The sequence below is a fragment of the Lepus europaeus genome, chromosome 12 (genome assembly GCF_033115175.1).
Source record: "Lepus europaeus isolate LE1 chromosome 12, mLepTim1.pri, whole genome shotgun sequence".
Lineage (NCBI taxonomy): Eukaryota > Metazoa > Chordata > Mammalia > Lagomorpha > Leporidae > Lepus > Lepus europaeus.
This window is the reverse complement of record NC_084838.1, coordinates 97,100,591-97,113,675: the sequence shown is the minus strand read 5'-3', so window position 1 is coordinate 97,113,675 and position 13,085 is coordinate 97,100,591.

The following is a 13,085-nucleotide window of genomic DNA, read 5'->3' as shown; positions in this document are numbered from 1 at the left end:
AAGCGTTTCCTCTGCAGTTTTTTTTTCTTGAGTCTTTTCCTGAGGCTACAGTAATTCCACTTTTATGAAAGTTTATTTTCCCAAACTAAGGCACACGTCCTCACTATCCGCCATCTTGGCTCCGCCCCCATAAAGTTGTCTTTCTAAAATCACTTTGGAATGTAAGACCCCCGAAAGGTATCTCACACTTCTACCGACCCCAGAAACACGAATTCCAGTCCAATCGCTGCAAGTGCATGAGGAAGTTTATTACATCTGCGCAGATGGGCCGTCTCTGTGCAAGAAGAGAGGCCCCGATCATCAACTGCACAGAGTATTTAAGGCTTAAAACCACAACATTAGCATATCTCCACACATTACAAAAGATCACAAGATAAACCACAGCATGACGAATTATCATGAGATAAAGGGTTTTTCCAGGGTAAGGGGACAAAAAACCTTGAGCAAGCACAAACACGGGGTCATCATGACCAAAAACTTAACATAGCTCCTAATGTTGGACCTCTCAGTTGTAGAGATGCCCACTTGCTCGAGAGGACGCCCAAAAATCCAGACTCCAGACCAGTTGATGCAAAAAGCATGAGGTATTTATTGTACGTTTGCACAAATGGGCCCCCACCTAAGGCGGTGAGGAGCCCTGAGCGGCAGTTTTACACAGGTTATATAGTCAACAAATTAGCATATGGGATTGGCCGGTTCGGAGGGACAATTAGCATACCGGAGAATGCTGAGGAGAGTGCTGAGGGAACCAGCTGAGGAGAATGCTGAGGAGAGTGCTGAGGGAACCAGCTGAAGAGAATGCTGAGGAGAGTGCTGAGGGAACCAGCTGAGGAGAATGCTGAGGAGAGTACTGAGACTCTCCGAAGGGGAGTGGCAGCTCTGCTCTGGGCATGCCTAGAGGTTCTCTAAAGGGGATAGACTTTTCCTTCCCAGAGAACGTGCCCGCTGGACCCTGGGGAACATCTAACCTCTTAAGAAGCCCCTGATATCTGCCCAGGCCTAGTTTCTTGTCCCTCTCCCCCATAAGGGTCCTTCACTAAAATAATTGTCACATGCTCAATTATCTCATAAAGGCATACATCACATGCTACAAGTCCAGCTAAAGTTCAACTAGCTCATGAAAGCATTTTGCAAGCCCAGCTATTTTATACAAAAGCAGAACAATATGCAGTTAGCTCAAGCAGCTCCGTTTTAACCCCTTCCTGCCTTATTTTCTCATTCCCCCCTTTTCTTTTTTGTCAAATTTTAATCTTAAAATTTTAGGAATTACCTTTTAAATTTTGTAAAGGCCTGAAATAAAGAAAGGGAGCAGGGTGTTCAAAATATCAGTTGCATACCCCGAGGAGCAGGCCCTATCTTACTAAGGGTCCTGCAATGGCTAAGATTCTTTTGGAAAGAAATTAAAAATCCCATAATGATAGCAATTAGAATTAAGAGGTAATTAAGTATACGCTTCCGCCCGGTCCTTTGTTTCGTAGGGGAGTCTGATCATGAAACAGGCCGGAGATGTCCCAGGTGTCTTTTTACAACCAATTAACAGACATCGGGGTGCAAGGAGGGCCACCAAGGGGCCACGCGGGTAACGGACCACACAACCTCAGCGGTACCAGATCTTGCCTCCCACGTGATCTTCATTGGGATATGTGGGCTGCCCATCACCGGGATAAGACAAAATAAAAGTATTGCAAGCACATCTCTGTGTCTTACAGCCAATCTTATGAGCACAGAAGCAAGTCTGCAGGGTAGGGGAAGTATGCCCCGCAGAATAAAAAGTTACAAAAAGGCATTAGAATTTAAAAACAGAAAATACAACAGAGACAAAAACAGAAAACACATCCCTGAAGAAGTCATACAAATTTGGGTTGATACCTGGTGCCTGTTCAGCTGAATTGACCCAAATACTTTTCGTGACTTTCACACACCCTCTTCGACTTACTTTAAACATTTTACCATTTCCATTTCAGTCTAGAGTAAACTAGCCATCCGGATAAAGTCATTCTTACAAACCATGTCCTTTCCTTATATAAAAAGCTCTTTTTTCTTTAGCCCTTCTTACCAACAACACTCTTTTCTTTTATGTCCTTCATTTTTAAACTTTGGCACTGCTGGGTCAGGACCAAGGTATGGGTGATAAACACTTCTACTTTTTTTTTTTATTAAACTTTTATTTAATGAATATAAATTTCCAAAGTATAGCTTGTGGGTTACAATGGCTTCCCCCCTCCCATAACTTCCCTCCCGCCCGCAACCCTCCCCCCTCCCGCTCCCTTTCCCCTTCCATTCATGTAAAGATTCATTTTCAATTCTCTTTGTATACAGAAGATCAATTTAGTATATATTAGGTAAAGGTTTCAACATTTTGCCCATATAGCAACATCGAGTGAAAAAACTACCATTGGATTACTAATTATAGCATTAAATAGCAATGTACAGCACATTAAAGACAGAGATCCTATATAATTTTTTTTTTCAAAATAATTAATTTTCTATGCCATTTCCATTTTAACACCAGGTTGTTTTTTTTTTTCATTTCCAATTCTCTTTATATACAGAAGATCACTTCAGTATATAATTAGCAAAGACCTCATCAGTCTGCGCCCACACAGAAATGCAAAGTATAAAAATACTGTTTCAGTACCAGTCATAGCATCACTTGGCTTTAGACGACACATTAGGGACAGATCCCGCATGGGGTGTAAGTACACAGTGACTCCTGTTGCTGACTTAACAATTTGACACTCCTGTTCATGGCGTCAGTAATCTCCCTAGGCTCTAGTCATGAGTTGCCAGGGCTATGGAAGCCTTTAGAGTTTGCTGACTTTGGTCTTATTCCGATAGGGTCATAGTCAAAGTGGAGGTTCTCTCCTCCCTTCGGAGAAGGGTATCTCCTTCTTTGATGGCCCCGTTCTTTCCACTGGGATCTCACTCACAGAGATCATTCATTTAGGTCTTTTTTTTTTTTTTCCCATGATATCTTGGCTTTCCATGCCTGCTAGACTCTCATGGGCTCTTCAGCCAGATCTGAATGCCTTGAGGGCTGATTCTGAGGCCGGAGTGTTGTTTAGGACATCTGCCATCCTATGAGTCTGCTGTGTATCCCACTTCCCATGTTGGATCTTTCTCTCCCTTGTTGATTCTATCAGTTAGTATTAGCAGATACTTGTCTTGTTTGTGTGATCTCTTTGACTCTTAGACCTATCAGAGCTATCAATTGTGAGCTGAAATTGATCACTTGGACTAGTGCGATGGCATTGGTACATGCCATCTTGATGGAATTGTGTTGGAATCCCCTGCACATTTCTAACTCCACCATTTGCGGCCAGTCCGATTGAGCATGTTCCAAATTGTTCATCTCCTCCCTCTCTTTTTCCACTCTTAGATTTAACAGGGATCACTTTTCAGTTAAAATTTAAACACCTGAGAATAATTGTGTGTTAATTACTGAGTTCAACCAATAGTACTAGAACAACAACAACAACAACAAATACTAAAAAGGATAAAGTATTACATTGTACATCTAAAGTCAGGACAGGAGCTGATCAGTTCATTGTTGCTTATAGTGTCCATTTCACTTAACAGGTTTCCTCTTTGGTGCTCAGTTGTCATCGATCAGGGAAAACAAATGATATTTTTCTCTTTGGGACTGGCTTAATTCACTCAGCATGATGTTTTCCAGATTGCTCCATCTTGTTGCAAATGACTGGGTTTCGTTGTTTCTTACTGCTGTATAGTATTCTATGGAGTACATGTCCCATAATTTCTTTATCCAGTCTACTGTTGATGGGCATTTGGGTTGGTTCCAGGTCTTAGCTATTGTGAATTGAGCTGCAATAAACATTAATGTGCAGATGGCTTTTTTATTTGTCAAATTAAATTCCTTTGGGTAAATTCCAAGGAGTGGGATGGCTGGGTTGTATGGTAGGGTTATGTTCAGGTTTCTGAGGAATCTCCAGACAGACTTCCATAGTGGCTTAACCAGTTTGCATTCCCACCAACAGTGGGTTAGTGTCCCTTTTTCCCCACATCCTCTCCAGCATCTGTTGTTGGTAGATTTCTGAATGTGAGCTATTCTCACCGGGGTGAGATGGAACCTCATTGTGGTTTTGATTTGCATTTCTCTGATTGCTAGTGATCTTGAACATTTTTTCATGTGTCTGTTGGCCATTTGGGTTTCCTCTTTCGAAAAATGTCTATTGAGGTCCTTGGCCCATTTCTTAAGTGGGTTGTTTGTTTTGTTGTTGTGGATTTTCTTGATTTCTTTGTAGATTCTGGTTATCAATCCTTTATCTGTAGTATAGTTTGCGAATATTTTTTCCCATTCTGTTGGTTGCCTCTTCACTTTCCTGACTGTTTCTTTTGAAGTACAGAAACTTCTCAATTTGATGCAATCCCAAATGTTAATTTTGGCTTTGACTGCCTGTGCTGCTGGGGTCTTTTCCAAGAAGTCTTTGCCTGTGCCTATATCTTGCAGGGTTTCTCCAATGCTCTCTAATAATTTGATGGTTTCGGGTCGTAGATTTAAGTCTTTAATCCATGTTGAGTGAATTTTTGTGCAAGGTGATAGGTATGGGTCTTGCTTCAAGCTTCTGCATGTGGAAATCCAATTTTCCCAGCACCATTTATTGAATAGACTGTCCTTATTCCAGGGATTAGATTTGGATCTTTGGTCAAATATAAGTTGGCTGTAGGTGTTTGGATTGATTTCTGGTGTTTCTATTCTGTTCCATTGGTCTATCCATCTGTTTCTGTACCAGTACCATGCTGTTTTGATAACAACTGCCCTGTAGTATGTCCTAAAGTCAGGTATTGTGATTCCTCCGGCTTTGTTTTTGTTGTACAGGATTGCTTTGGCTATTCGAGGTCTTTTGTGTCTCCATATGAATTTCAGCATCATTTTTTCTATATCTGAGAAGAAGGTCTTCGGGATCTTGATGGGTATTGCATTGAATGTATAAATTGCTTTTGGGAGGATAGACATTTTGATGATATTGATTCTTCCAATCCATGAGCATGGAAGATTTCTCCATTTTTTGGTATCCTCTTCTATTTCTTTCTTTAAGGTTTTGTAGTTTTCATCGTAGAGATCTTTAACGTCTTTGGTTAAGTTTATTCCAAGGTATTTGATTGTTTTTGAAGCTATTGTGAATGGGATTGATTTTAGAAGTTCTTCCTCAGCCATGGCATTGCCTGTGTATACAAAGGCTATTGATTTTTGTGCATTGATTTTATATCCTGCTACTTTGCCAAACTCTTCGATGAGTTCCAGCAGTCTCTTAGTAGAGTTCTTTGGGTCCCCTAAATAAAGAATCATATCATCTGCAAAGAGGGATAGTTTGAGTTCGTCCTTCCCAAATTCCTTCTATGAAGCCACCATCACCTTAATTCCTAAGCCAGAAAGAGACGCAACATTGAAAGAGAATTACAGACCAATATCCCTGATGAACATAGATGCAAAAATCCTCAATAAAATTCTGGCCAATAGAATGCAACAACACATCAGAAAGATCATCCACCCAGACCAAGTGGGATTCATCCCCGGTATGCAGGGATGGTTCAACATTCGCAAAACAATCAACGTAATACACTACATTAACAGACTGCAGAAGAAAAACCATATGATTCTCTCAATAGACGCAGAGAAAGCATTTGATAAAATACAACACCCTTTCATGATGAAAACTCTAAGCAAACAGGGTATGGAAGGAACATTCCTTAATACAATCAAAGCAATATATGAAAAACCCACGGCCAACATCCTATTGAATGGGGAAAAGTTGGAAGCATTTCCACTGAGATCTGGTACCAGACAGGGATGCCCTCTCTCACCACTGCTATTCAATATAGTTCTGGAAGTTTTGGCCAGAGCTATTAGACACTTCTACTTTTAATGAACTAAAGAAGCCTATTCATTATGCAGGGTCAGCAATACTTCTTCTTTAGCAATGACAGTATCACACAGATCTATTTGGTAACTTCCAGAAAAATCTTTTAACCAGAATTATGTATAAAGCAGAGCCTCTTCCACTTCTTGCTGGATGGAAAAGGTGACGTTCTGCAGCACCCTGGACGTCTTGCTCAATTCCAGTCCAGGCTGCGGCGTCTTCAGGATATACAGCAAATAGTCCTAAGCCAGCATGTGTACATAGGCAAACTCGCAGTCACTCATCTTCTGCTGCTCGGAGAGCAGAGCCAGGAACTGCTTCTAAGCAGAGCCTGGCAGGATAGAGAAGTTGCAAAAGAGTAGCAGCATATAAAGGACATGTAGCATTATAAAAATGTGCAGCAGCAATTTGACCCAGTCTCTAGTGCCAGTCTCCACCATTAATCATACATTTTACCTAACTATATCCCCAGTACCTTGGCTACCGCTACCACCATCTGACTTACCCTATAACTTTCTATTTTCAACACCTGTGCCACCATCTGACTTACCCTGGAGACGAAAGCCGGCCCGGTGTCTGACCCCAGTACCTTTGGTAGTCCAAATCAGGGAAACATTGGCGCAATTCTTCTTCCTGGTTGATGAAGCCTCTGTCCATTTTAAGTTCCCCGTGGGTAGTGGCGAGAGCGTACCTGCTGTTCTTGTGCATTGCCACCTGCTCCTTTTTCTTAGCTGCACGGAGTGCATGGTCCATAGTGATCAGCCCTGCCTGCCGAGCAGAGTCCTCGGGGGGTTGAAGGTGGAAACCCAGACGTGTCCCAATGAGGGAGGGGCCGAGGGGCCGCTGTCGCCCAGTCTCACCACTCCGCTGCTGTCATCTTTTCTCTTGTCGTCTTGCAGGGGTCGTTTCGGTCAGTTCAGTCTCGTGTGGCAGTCGTACACCACTTGACTCTCGTTGTTAGTCGGACCTTAGGCAGACTTGTCCTTTTGGGCACTTCTCTGTGCTTTTGCCAGTCTCCGGGGGTCCCTGCTTACCCTGATTCTCCCTTACTCTGCTTCCTGTTAACTGTGGTGGCCAGGATCCTAGTTAGTTCCTCTTTCTTAGCCCATCTTAAACTTCCCCCTTTTTTTTTTTTAACTAAATAACTTTAACCCCTTCAGCTAAACTCCTCAGGGGAGTCTGGCAGTAGAGACTGAGTCTTTTACAAAGTTCCATTTAAGTGTAGTAAAATTAATGTTAGTAAAACAGGCCCTGCAAGTCCAGTCAGGGCTTGTGATCCCAGTTATATGGAGGAGGAGGACGGCCAGCTAGAACGGGCCGGGGGTCCTTCCTCCTCTATTTTATCGAATTCTTCCTCCTCCGTTCCTCTTCTGGTCTCCTAAAAGGGCACCGCGGGCCTTTTTGGGAAGTGGGGGATATAAGGTGCCCTCCTAAGGAGGCGGGGGGGGGGGGGAATAAGGTGGTGGAATATCTTCCTGCTCGCCTGGAGGAGCTAAGGGTTTTTCAGGTTTGAGGGTGTCCAATTCCTGTAGGGTATTTGCCCTGGTCTGCAATTTCCGATACTAGGGGTGTTGCAGGTAGGATCGGAGGGGGTTTGGGGCTCGACGCCACCCCCAGGGCAACTGCTGACAACTCAGAACTGGGCTTCATCCTCAGGGCGGTGGTGGGTATAGTAGGATCGAGCTCTGCCACCGCCCTGTTGGAAAGGAGGAAAGGTTTTACCCAGTCTGGGTTTTTTTTTTCTTTTGCCAGGTCCTCCCACACAAAGATGTAGGGCACTTGATTCGGGCGCCCTTCTTTACCTCCCCTGAAGACCTGGCTCTTCACCTGTAAGATAATTTGAGAGTTAAAAGTCCCATCCCGTGGCCACCCGATGGTTAAGGCTGGCCACTCGGACGTACAGAAACTTGTCCAGTTCTTCTTCTGCAGTCTTATAGACAAGTTTTGGGCCCGCTCCCGGACCTCTCTCCAATGACCTAGAGTAAGACTCAAAGGTGTAGTTAATTCCTGTCCCATGTTGGAGGGGAAAGGCAAATAAGGAAGATATATTAGAACACAGAAAACAACCACAAGACTCACAAATCATAAGACTCACAAAGACACTGCGCGCAAAACCAAGACAAAACCGAAACCACAACTTCCGACGGGAGTGGCTGCTGCCACCAGCCCTTCTCCCGGGGAAGAAGACCGAGACAAAACTTGAAGGACCCTTATGGGGGAGAGGGACAAGAAACTAGGCCTGGGCAGATATCGGGGGGCTTCTTAAGAGGTTAGATGTTCCCCAGGGTCCAGCGGGCACGTTCTCTGAGAAGGAAAAGTCTATCCCCTTTAGAGAACCTCTAGGCATGCCCAGAGCAGAGCTGCCACTCCCCCTTCGAAGAGTCTCAGTACTCTCCTCAGCATTCTCCTCAGCTGGTTCCCTCAGCACTCTCCTCAGCATTCTCTTCAGCTGGTTCCCTCAGCACTCTCCTCAGCATTCTCCGGTATGCTAATTGTCCCTCCGAACCGGCCAATCCCATATGCTAATTTGTTGACTATATAACCTGTGTGAAACTGCCGCTCAGGGCTCCTCACCGCCTTAGGTGGGGGCCCGTTTGCGCAAACGTACAATAAATACCTCATGCTTTTTGCATCAACTGGTCTGGAGTCTGGATTTTTGGGCGTCCTCTCGAGCAAGTGGGCATCTCTACAACTGAGAGGTCCAACAAACTGAAACCAAAACTTCCGACGGGAGTGGCTGCTGCCGCCAGCCCTTCTCCCGGGGAAGAAGACCGAGACAAAACTGAAACCACAACTTCCAATGGGAGTGGCTGCTGCCACCAGCCCTTCTCCCGGGGAAGAAAACCTTTCCCTAACCAGAACTTCCGATGGGAGCGGAGCGGCTGCCACCCGCCAGGCTCCCCAGGGAAGCTTTTCCCCACCAAGTGGTGAGAGCAATGGGAGCGGAGCGGCTGCCACCCGCTAGGCTCCCCCAGAATACCACCACTGGAGCGTCCTCCAGGGCCTGAGCCAGGGGTCTTGACACGTCTGTCTTGCCTACTACTGGCTCTTTTCAGATACAGGTCCCGTACAGGCACAATTCAAAAAGGGCGCCTACAGAAAATTTTTAAACCTCCGGTACGTCAAGCGCCCCGGGAAAACAGCTAAAACATAAACCTCCGGTACGTCAAGCGCCCCGGGAAAAAATAAAATAACAAAAAAATAACAAAACACACAAAAACACTTAAAACAGCAAAAACTTACCTCCGATTGGAAAATGGAGCGTGGGTCTGGGGTCTCTAATCCCGGACGAGCCCCCAAGAATGTAAGACCCCCGAAAGGTATCTCACACTTCTACCGACCCCAGAAACACGAATTCCAGTCCAATCGCTGCAAGTGCATGAGGAAGTTTATTACATCTGCGCAGATGGGCCGTCTCTGTGCAAGAAGAGAGGCCCCGATCATCAACTGCACAGAGTATTTAAGGCTTAAAACCACAACATTAGCATATCTCCACACATTACAAAAGATCACAAGATAAACCACAGCATGACGAATTATCATGAGATAAAGGGTTTTTCCAGGGTAAGGGGACAAAAAACCTTGAGCAAGCACAAACACGGGGTCATCATGACCAAAAACTTAACATAGCTCCTAAAATAATTGTCACATGCTCAATTATCTCATAAAGGCATACATCACATGCTACAAGTCCAGCTAAAGTTCAACTAGCTCATGAAAGCATTTTGCAAGCCCAGCTATTTTATACAAAAGCAGAACAATATGCAGTTAGCTCAAGCAGCTCCGTTTTAACCCCTTCCTGCCTTATTTTCTCAGGAACTCCTCTTTGCAACTGCCTTTGGTTATTTGATGAAGTACCTTAAAAAAAGCTCCAGTACCTTACTGTTCTAATTTATTTATTTTTTATTTATTTGAAAGACAGAGCTACAGAAAGAGGTAGAGAGAGAGAGAGAGAGAGAGAGAGAGAGAGAGAGATCTTCCATCCACTGGTTCTAGGCCCCAAATGGCTGTAATGGCAGGAACTAGACTGATCCGAAGCCAGGAGCCAGGAGCTTCCTCTGGGTCTCCCATGTGGGTGCAGGGGCCCAAGTATTTGGGCCACCCTCTGCTGCTTTCCCAGGCACATTGGCAGGGGGCTGGATCGGAAGTGGGGCAGCTGGGACTGGAACTGGCGCCCATATGTAATGCCTGCACTGTAGGCTGGGGCATTAGCAAGCTGAGCCACAGCACCAGCCCCTACTCTTACAATTTAACTCAAAATAATATTACATTAACTTAATAGGCTACTTGAATGCTAACGACTGGCTTTTTCCAGAAACGTGACAATATATTGTTCATGGGTATATGTGCATGCACACACATGCAATGAAAGCACAATTCTGTGATTCAGCTCACTCCTAAGGAATCAAAAAGAAGAGAATGGGTGACCAAGTTGAAGACACAACACTCAGCATGGAGGGGTAGGAGGCAGGGGAAGGCTCCCTCCTTTTCCAGTGCATAACTTTGGGTTGATCTCCTTGCATGCAAGGCCCATGATTGTGCTTGTCTTCGTATTTCTAGGGCCATGCAGAGCACTCAGAATAAAATAACCCTCATTAGCTGGAGTGAGCAGATAAACCAATGAATGCACAAGTGAACTATCAAACAACCAGGCCAGGGTTTACAAGCCTAACTTATCCTGAGGTGCGAAAAAGAGGGTGGGGTTGATTATAGTGTGTATTTCTTTATCTATTTCCGGTGTAGTTATTAATATATATATATATATATATATATATATATATATATAGTAGGGTTATAGTATTACAGGTAAATAGAATTATAGTATCACTGGTATCTATAATAGAAGAACAAGGAAATTTCTCCTTTGAACAATAAGACGGATCATAGTCATGAGGCTTTCTGAGGTTCCTGAGCTGAGTGAGCCTAACATGCTAGATTAGTCCCAAATCTAACCCCAAAAGAAAAGGAACAGGAGAAAGTGTGAAAGAAATTCATATTCCCTATACGCTCACCCTACAGCAAAAACAAACAATGGCTTATGTAATCTGGAACTGGGCTTTGTCGGAGAAAGGGGTTCTAGTTCTCTATGGGTCGTTGGTACTGCACACTCAGAGGAAGTCCACGCAATGCGGGCAAGCGGAAGCTGCTTATTCAGAGCCTGCCAAGGAATGGAGGCAGCTGCCGCCCCCTGATTTTGGCAGAGACTCAAAAGCAGGCAGGAGCAGATTTAAAGAAAGGGCAAGCGCTTGGGAACAGCGTGGTGCGCCAGCTGCGGCGGCCATTGGAGGGTGAACCAACGGCAAAGGGAAGACCTTTCTCTCTGTCTCTCTCTCTCACTGTCCACTCTGCCTGTCAAAAAGTGAAAAAAAAAAAAGGGCAAGCGAAGTGTCGTACGTGATTTTGTTCTGTTGTAACGGAGACTTGAGAGTGGGTAATTTTACAAACAGCACAAACTTTGGGGGTCAGCCTTGTGGAACAGCAGTTTACACTGCCACCTTCAATGCTGGCATCCTACACGAACACCAGTTTGTGTCCCTGATGATGTGCCTGGGAAAGCAGCAGGAGGAGGCCCAAGTGCTTGGGCCCCTGACACCCATGTAGGAGACCCAGATGGAGTTCCAGGCTCCTGGCTTCAGCCTGGCTCAGCTCTGGCCATTGTTGTGGCCATTTGGGGAGTGGAACAGCAGAAGGAAGATCTGTCTCCCTCTCCCTCTTTCTCTCTCTCCCTAAGCCTTTCTTAAAAAATCAAAATAAAAAACCTAGCTTATTCTACCACAGTTCTGGAGGCTGCAAAGCGAAGATGAAGGCATCAGTAGGTTCAGTGTCTGCTGAGGGCCCAGTCTCTGCTTCCAAGATGGTGCTGAGAAAGGAATTTGAAATTAGATAAGACTGGGGATCACTAAAATCATTAGCCCAGATGGACAACAGCTATGAGAGCCCAGACACACACATCAGGACTTAATCTCAACCACACCATTCTTGCTGGCCATGCGACAATAGTCTAGTAATAAACAACTCAGGTGAGGCTTGTTCTCATTTATGAGAATTTTATTTCCAAACTAAACGCATGAAGTAGGCAGTAATCAATCAACAGTCTGAACTATTTTTTTAAAAAGATTTATTTATTTTATTTGAAAGTCAGTGTTACACAGAGAGAAGGAGAAGCAGAGAGACAGAGAGGTCTTCCATCCGCTGATTCACTCCCCAATTGGCCACAATGGCCGGAGCTGTGCGGATCCGAAACCAGGAGTCAGGAGCTTCCTCGGGGTCTCCAAACGCGGGTGCAGGGGCCCAAGGGCTTGGGCCATCTTCTACTGCTTTCCCAGGCCATAGCAGAGAGCTGGATCGGAAGTGAAGCAGCCGGGACTCAAACCAGTGCCCATACGGGATGCCCACGCTGCAGGTGGCGGCTTCATCTGCTGCGCCACAGAACCGGCCCCTGAACTATTCTTATTAATTAGCAGCTATAGCAACCACTTGTTGAAAACCTCATAGTCCATAAAATAAATCTCCCTGAATGTCATTTTAGAGAAATTATTCTGGGCAAACAGGACACATTATTTTTAATCACCTGTAAAATTCAGGGAATTTTAAATGAGGGTGGTAAACAGAATTTTATAATCATATTGTTTTCATCTTGAGTTGTACTTAATAATAATATCAGTAGAAGGTTTTTCTTTATGTAGGGATTTATAATTACAGATCATTCTACTGTTATCTTAATATGAAGATACTTCAGAAAGTTCATTGAAAATGTATAGTATGAAAACATTAATGTATGGATTCCAAAAATGTTTGGAACTAAAATAAACTTACTGTTTAATTCCAATGTTCCACTGAGTTTCTGAGGTATCCTCATGTTCTCAGTAATCCATGGTCCATGTTGTAACAATTCCCATTTTACAGATAAACTAATTTCCCACAATGCTAAATAATGGTTTATCAGTTTGTCAAGAAAAAAGATAAATCTGATAACTCATTCTTTCTGCCTTTTTCTCAAAGTCTATGATCTTTTTTCAATTATTCAAAAAGTAGAAAAACACAAGCAATCATATTCAACAAGCTGACTGTGATAAAGAAATATGAGCTCATGTAAACATTCTAAGAGGCACAAAATTAAAACATGAAAGTATAGAACATAAAGACAATTGAGGGAAAATAAAATATTTTTGATAAAAATATATCACTGTAAAATGGAGGAGT